The sequence below is a fragment of the Cygnus olor genome, chromosome 3 (genome assembly GCF_009769625.2).
Source record: "Cygnus olor isolate bCygOlo1 chromosome 3, bCygOlo1.pri.v2, whole genome shotgun sequence".
Taxonomy (NCBI): Eukaryota; Metazoa; Chordata; class Aves; order Anseriformes; family Anatidae; genus Cygnus; species Cygnus olor.
The window spans coordinates 112,742,448-112,750,019 of NC_049171.1; the positions used below are offsets into that span (position 1 = coordinate 112,742,448).

At 51.5% G+C, this 7,572-nt stretch overlaps 1 long non-coding RNA gene across 3 annotated transcripts; it reads left to right on the forward strand.

The window, feature by feature from the left end:
- The first annotated feature begins 1,879 nt into the window (after window positions 1–1,879).
- On the forward strand, window positions 1,880–4,602 carry LOC121068124. Of its 3 annotated transcripts, none has more exons than XR_005818622.1 (7): window positions 1,880–2,238; window positions 2,350–2,388; window positions 2,495–2,598; window positions 2,873–2,936; window positions 3,429–3,521; window positions 4,211–4,311; window positions 4,416–4,602. It is a non-coding gene; the product is annotated as an uncharacterized LOC121068124 (long non-coding RNA). The 3 variants fall into 3 exon arrangements; XR_005818624.1 differs by having other exon boundaries at window positions 2,499–2,598; XR_005818623.1 differs by lacking the exon at window positions 2,495–2,598 and having other exon boundaries at window positions 1,884–2,238.
- Window positions 4,603–7,572: the final 2,970 nt, after the last annotated feature.

Here is a 7,572-nt window from a genome sequence, read left to right on the forward strand (position 1 = left end):
GTTTTTTACGCTCGTCCTCTTCAGCCCTTCTTTTTCTGCCTCTCTGTTCCCCTCCCCAAGCCCTCTCCCCTGCCTGTTTCATCCACCTCTGCGTCCCCTGCCACACGCAGGGGCAGGGAGGAGTGAATGGGGCTCCTCTTAAGGGTACGGGTAGCCCCAGTGGGATGGGACATCTCGTGCTGGCCCTCCAGGGACCGCTGTGAGAGGGGTTGGTTTCCCAGGTTCATGGACATCAAGGCTGTAGGAAATCACACAGGGTCAAATGAAGTTAAATTTCACATCGCCCCAGACCTCAAGGTCCACTCACCTTTCCCAAGCCCCCTGAGGAGCTGCCAGTGACAAACACAAGGCATCAAAGCACTGAGAAGCCCCGCTGTGTTGGGAGGCCCTGAGCTTCTGGTGTATCCATGGATGTATAACAGCAGCTGCTGAGAGAGCGACAGAAATCGGGAAGAAATTTTCATGCCCAGAGCAGGCAGATAAATCGAGAAAGGGCACCTGACATTGTGAGGGAAGGACTCGGAGAGGCAGCCTGTTCTGCATGCGGCTCCTCCAGTGTTCAGTGAAAGCTTCCCAGAACCAACTACCAGAGGACTTTTCCCCCCTCCATGGCCACCATCCCACACCAGGTGGAAACAAGGTCTGACCTCGCGGTGGTGGGACCCATATCAACGTGATGTTGATATCCACTCGGCTCCTCAGGAGCCTTTCATGAGTGCCAGGCATAAATGGTGGAGGTGGCTGTGGAAGTGGGACAAACTCTGGCCCTTGCTGTCTGCTGCCCCGGGGGGATCCGAGAGCTGCTTGGGGGCATCCAGCCTCCAAACCCCCTCCACCGCGCCAGAGGGGGCACAGCGCCCTGGGCTCCGGTGACACAGCAAAGGGGTAGAGGCAGGAAACAAGGGACCCATGCGCTCCAAGGAAACAGGCGTTTCATAAATTAATAGGCAAATTAAAACAATCAAGCTACATTTCCTATCAGCTGCTGGCAGTAATGAAGTTTGATGCTAATGAAATCGGGCACCCCACTTTTTGTCTTCTTTCCTTTTTCCCCTCCCTGGCAGGAAGCTGTGGGAAGGCACCAAGAGGGAAGCACGGCTGAGTTAAACCCATGCTCAGCTCACCTTCATGGTACTGAGCATCCCCTCAGTGCGCAGGGTGAGTTTTGTGTTGTGTGGTTTTGTAGTCTTTTGGGGAGGTTTTAAATCAAGTTTTTTGTCATGGTGCTACCTGCCTCACCCCGACGCAGCTCAAACATTGTAAACCAAGGGGTGAATCCTCCATGTCTGGTGCGAATTTGGGAAAACTGGGGGAAAAGTAGGCATGTGTCTGGCCAGGGGGAGCACCACATGGCAGCACCAGGCAGGGCCAGGAGCTCGACCAAGGTGTCTGAAGTCGGTGGCGGATGGACGCCAGCAGAGGCGGGAGCCAGGGGGACATAGCCACCTGCCGTTGTTAACCTCTGCTCCAGCAGGCCCACTCAAGGAAAGCTGTAATTATTTTAATCTCTTTTTTCCCCTTCCCGCTTCCCTGCTTCACAAATGCACTTGGTTTTCTAAGTCCGCAGAGGCAATTTTTATGGCAGAGAACATGATTTTTTTTTTTTCATTATTTGAGCTACATGTCCAGTGATACACTAGCGAGGGAACAGGGTTTTCTCCTTCCTCATCTTTTTTTTTTTTTTTTTTTTTTTTTTTTTTTTTTTAACTTCTTGTGAAAGACTGAATCAACCCTTACTGAATGGCACCACGGGCCGTTATGGATAAATGGGGTCTGACCTGTGACCAGGGCAGGTCCACTCCAGCTGGACTCCCAAAGCTCAGCCCTGCACGAGAGCCGTGCCCCAGGGCAGACCAGGCATTGCTGGCAGCGTGCAGTCCCCCTGTGGCTGTCGTAAGGTGACAAGGTTCCTCTGGGGTAAAAATAAAAATAAATAAATAAATAAAAATTAATCTGGAGAGCTGGTGCCAGAATGTAGGAAGCCCTGCAGGTGCCTGCCGTTCCCCCAACGAGGTTGCCCCAGGCTGGGCTGATTGAGTCCAGGCAGACACACCTGGGGGAGATTTGGGACCAGCAGCCTCCAGAGCTCTGGCAGCAATAAAAAGGCCCTGGCTGAAAGCAGGGTTGGTGGGGCTAGGGAGTAGTAGTGGGTGGCTTCCTTGTATTCACTGCAACTGGAGCCTGAGGAGGTGCTGCTCTGCAGCCACCTCCCTGTGGTCAGAAGTGGACCAAGACATGGTGAGGAGCTGTGATGATGTGTCTGCTGCTGACCTGGATGAGTTGTAGCCGTCTGCTTCTGAAGTGCTTGTGGGTCTTGGGTGTTAACGATATCTTGTTTTCCTTCAACAGGAAGTATTGATGTGTGCAGAGGCTCTCAGTAGTTTGTAGGTGCATTAGGTTTCTAGTAAAACTTTTAAAATAAAGATTCCCAAAACCCCTTCCTTAAAGAACTTGGTATTTCTAAGAGCATCTGAATCTGTCTCTTCTCTCAAAGCCAGGGAAGAGGAGGTTACCAGAGCTGAGTTGCTGGTGTGCTTTGAGGCTGTACTGGTTGAGGATATGGAGCGGTGCCTCAGCTGCTTTATCCAGGGGCTGGAGGTGATGGCTCTCAGCTGGAGCAGGGGGGAGGTGCTGGATGAGCAGTTAAGGGAGAGACCTGGCTGTTAGCATCCCCACCTTGTGCTGGCTGGTAGGGCAGAGCGGTGCTCAGGGGAGCCCTGGGGGAGTAAGCAGGCTGAGTGGTGATTGCCTCTGGAGTCGGCTTAGGGAGCAATTCTGGTGGGATTTGGCTTTTCAGGGGGTCAAAAACCTTCCTGGACATGGTTGGAGGTTGTCTGTCCTGCTTCCTGACCTGTTTGGTTTTCATCAGCAGATCTGGTGCTGTATTGGTAGTGGTTCCTTGGAAGCACCCATTGAATGCTTACTGTGGTTTACTGGTGAGGGCTTGTGTTTTTTTTTTTTTTTTTTTTTTTTTTTTTTTGATGGGCTGTCTAGCTCTGTAGGATATGATTAAAGCCAAGACACGAGCACTTTTTCCTGCAGCCTCAGGGCTGTGCCAACAGCACAAACCCCACTATGAATGTGGCCAGAAATGGCTGCCACACCTGAAACATCTAACAAATGGGTCACAGGCCTGCTGGCTGATGAAAGCCACTCATAAGCAGAAGCTGCTCTGGCTGAAGGAGCCCAGCCTGAAGGTTGCCATGGGACAGACAGACCCTAAAGAGACCAGGTCAAATACTAGGCTACAGCTCCAGCCCCTGCCCCCTCCTTGGGGGGGGGGGGGGGTGTACACTGTGTGCTACAGGATAAGTGACCTCAAAATGAGCCCTTCTCTAGTTCATCTATTTTAGCATCCCTTGCTGTTCATTTATGGTAATTGTTTTGGTTTTTGTCTCTTTGTGCTGCTTATCCGTGTGTGTGGCCAGCATCTGGATGGAGAACTGCTCTTCCTGCCATGGCACTGCTGACCTGTGTGGGGGACAAAGGCTGGCATCTGTGGTGGAGTTGAGGGCTGCAGGGTTTGTATCTGTTCTTTGTTCCTTCCCCTTGTGTCTCCTATGATGCTTGCCACTTACAAGATGACGCACTCTGAGGAAAAGGTGCTTTGTGGTCTCATCATGGTGGGCCCTGTACCCCAATGGGTGGCTTGGGGCTGGTTGGCCTCCAGCAGCCGAGGTTCCCCTGCAGCTTTCCTGGGTCATTTTGTGTGCTTCTTGCAGGTGGAAGGCCCTGTTGTGCTCAGCTGTTGGACCCCCCCCATATCTGCCTGTAACACTTGTAAACTTGCTGAGGTCCTGCTCCTGTGCTTTCCTCTGCACTTGTATGTCTGTGGGGAGGCAGCTCAGCCTCCTCCCTCAGGGAGCAGCCTGCTCTGGCTCGCTGCAAGCATTGGGGTCATGTCAGCCTGCACTGGGCCTGCCGTAGACAGCTCCCCTCTTCACTAGGCTCCCTTAATGCTTGCATTGAGGTTGAATTCTCTTCCCCAAACTTTGTGGCCTGAGCTGCTCTCAATGTGGGCCATGGGCGATGGTGTCTTCTAGCAAGCCTGCCCCATAGAAGGCCCTTATGTCCTCTTCCTCTGTTGGGGCTGCACATCACTGCATACCCTGGCTTTCCAAGGCCTTGCATTAAGGGGTGATTTCTCATTTGGTTTGTTCAATGGCTGTGCCACTGCCACTTTGACGGTGTTCTTTTTGTGGCTTTTCAGAACAAGCAGATGCTCCTCATCTCTTTTTGTGTGGTTCCTGTATATGAAGTGCTCTTCAGGGACACTCAGGAAGGAGGCCTCCTTTTTGGGGTGTCTGCCAGGTAGGTCTATAACCAGCCTCTGCCCTGCCTTCTAAGGGGCAAGGTTTCAAGTGAAATGAGGGACCTTTTGCAAAAATAACTTGAGCTATGTCATCACATCATAGTTGCGCAGTGCGGAGGACCAGTTCAGTGCCTCTTGTGGCCTGTCCCTGAGAGCAGGAGGAACCATGGGCAATGATAGCTCCCTCACCAAATGCACCAGCGATTCACCTCCAGCCTACTTGCTCCAGCCATGGTGAGACTAAAGCAGCAGGAACTATCTTTCACTTTTTTTAGCTGATAGTTAGTCAAAAGCACTCTGCTTTTTTTTCTTTTTTTAATTTCCTTGGGGTTGTGCTACTACTCATGCTGCTGTGCACCTCTAAGGCTGGCTCCCTGGGTTATCATGCCCCTGTCACGTTCCCACTACCTCCTCCCCTTCCCAGGCATGAATGGGGTCCACAAAAAAAGTGCTTTCTGCCTCAGATTCGTGGCAGAAGAAGAGGAAACAAGAATGTAGCACTGCCAGGCAACTTCATCCTTATCCTAGGCTTTGTCATAACTGCCATGTAAAGCAGGAGATAGCAGCCATAGTTGTTTTTGTTGTTGGCTTTCATGAATAAATGAAACTCTACTTTTATCTTCTCCATGTGGCAGTGGGTTTGACTGGAAACAACCAAACTGAAATGCCCCACATTGTCAAGATGTCATCTGAATGCAGCAACTGCAGTTTTAATGGCACAGAGCAACGTAGCCAGTTGGAGGTGGTAGGTGCTGCTGCTTTGTTTTCCTTTTTCTCTAACTCTGTAAGTCAAAGGTGGGTTGGGGTGAGGGAGAAAAGCTCAAATCCACAGTATTTGGGACCTCAGAGCAAATCTGGGAGGTGGGAGTTGATCCTGCAGCTCTGGCCTCAGCCGGGTGTAAGCAGGTGGGATGGGATGTGGGGACCCTGTGAGGGATGGGGTCAAAGCAGTGCTGTGAGGTGTCGGGATGGCTTTGACAAGATGACAAAGCAGTGCAGGTGTAGGATGGTAAGGGCTGGCCTGCTGTGGGAAGCATCCCCATGCCCCTTGCAGGCCCCACAGAGCGGCCAAGCAGGGCCGTGGGGGGGGTCTCCCCACAGCAGAGGGGCTGCGGGAAGCATCCAGGGCAAAGAAGGAGTGGGGAATCTCTGAATGGTGCCCTTCAAAAAAACAGTAAGTATGAAATAAAGCCTTGCTTTTCCTTTTGCAGGGGTCTGTTCTGATGGGGTACTAAGTTCTTCATGCAAAGAAAGGGGTTCAGTACCTGCTGCAGCTCTGGGCAGCAAGACAGAGCAGAGAAGGGGGAGCGATGTTGTTAGAAGGCTGTGCCCAGCTGGGACTGTAGGTATTGTGCCAAAGCTCAGATGTGACAAAAGGCTGTACTTGTATACTCTGTAAAATACAATGGGTAATGATGCAAATAAAGCATAATTTCAAACCACAGAAAACAAAGAAGTACTGAAGACTGGGGTGTTGGTTTCTTGCTGTATTTATGTGTGGTTCCTATTCAAGTTTTATTTTCAGTATTATATGTAGTCCTAATAGTAGAGCAGTTACTGTGGGGTACAGCACTTAACTGTTTGAGAAGGTAGCACCCCAGGGTGAAGCACAGGTAAGACACAGCCAGGGGCTTCCAAACCAGCTCCTTGTGAAGCTGACCACATGAGGCTGCAAAGGGGTAGGGGAGGAAGTAGCCAGAGGGTGGGAGCATGGGCTGAGCACAGGGCTGAACAGTGGGGTATCAGAGTACTACAGGCTACAACCAGGAAGAGGCTGCAGGTACTGACTTAGTACTACCTCAGTGTAAGTGCTGAGGCAACACCAGGGCCCTGCCCTTCCCTTCCCTGCACCCAAAGTCCTCACGCCCTTTGAACGCACCTACTCCCCCCCTGCAGCCCACAGAAGGTTTCTCTCTCTCTCCCCCACAAGTGCACCTTCCCCCTCTGCTCATCTCATGCACCCTCCAGAGCACACACCCTAGCACTGGGGGATGTCAGGGAGCAGAGTGGTAGGCCTGGCTCCAACCCTCCCCATAGACCCCAAGTCCTATCAGTGAAGAGAGCCCTTAGGTCCACCTCGGGCTCTGATCCCACAAGAGACCTTCTAGGCTTCTTGGGTGCTCAACTGGACTTGAGGCTACACTCATCTGTAGTGCCCAGTGTGATGATGCTTCATTGCCTTGAGTACATGGGAAGCACCCCCCCCCCAAGACCTGGGCCCCTGACCTGCTCAGCTGCTCTCGTGTCCACAATTCCCCCTGCCCCCAAAAAAAAGGGGGAATTCATTGTGGAAGAGGTTTTATCAGTGAATTCCAAAGCAATGAAGAGTCATTTCCCCTTAGTCACAGAGGTTGCTGATAATTCTGATAGAATAAGAACCTAGACTATTTCAGCATCACTTTTATTTAGGGGAAAAAAACACAATTACAAGATGAATTAAAAACATAAATCTCACCTTAAAAGAGAAAAACATTTATGAAGGTTGGGTGTGGGCTGGAATTAAAACCGATGCACAGCAGGCACCATGCCTCTGAGGAAGGTTGGGGGTTTGCATGGAACTTACAGAAGACCTCCCCACACACTTTGTCCTGGGAAGTCACTGAGGTGCCAAATGGGACTGGGGCACCCACACTTTCACACCCACATTTTCACTTTTTTTTTGCTGACTGAGAGTGACACCCCCCCCCCAATTGTACCAACCCAGGGACATTGGCTTGCCTCAAGGCACAGCTTCCCCAAAATATGTTCCAGAGGGAGGCAGCGACCCAGCCCCAGACTACAGGACTACAATCAAGGGTACCTTGTCCTCTGTCCTTTCCTTGCCACCTTACCTGCTCCGAGCTACCTGGGCAAAGCCACCTCATTGCAGCCTTCTTTGCCCCCTGTGACGGCAGAGGCATTTCTCTCAGCCTTGTGTTATACAAAAAGTGGAGGGATGAAAAGTACTCACTCTCCACAGGAGATCTGAATCCTTCTTCCTTCCCTTCCCTTCCCTTCCCCATCCCTTTCCGAACTTCAGTGGATTAGCCCTTCTCCAGAAGGCATTTGGTACACAGAGACAAACCCCTGAATGCACCAATCAATGACGGAAATCTTGGCCTTGTCCTAACACGGGGCCTGCGCGCATCTTTGCCTGTGCCTGGTTAAAGGAAAGACAAAAAGCCTCTGCCCCACTTTCCGCAACACCTGAAAACTGTTCGGTGTGTCCTGAAATAAATGACTGTACCAAGGGAAGAGCGCCCCTGGTTTCAGTGCTGGTA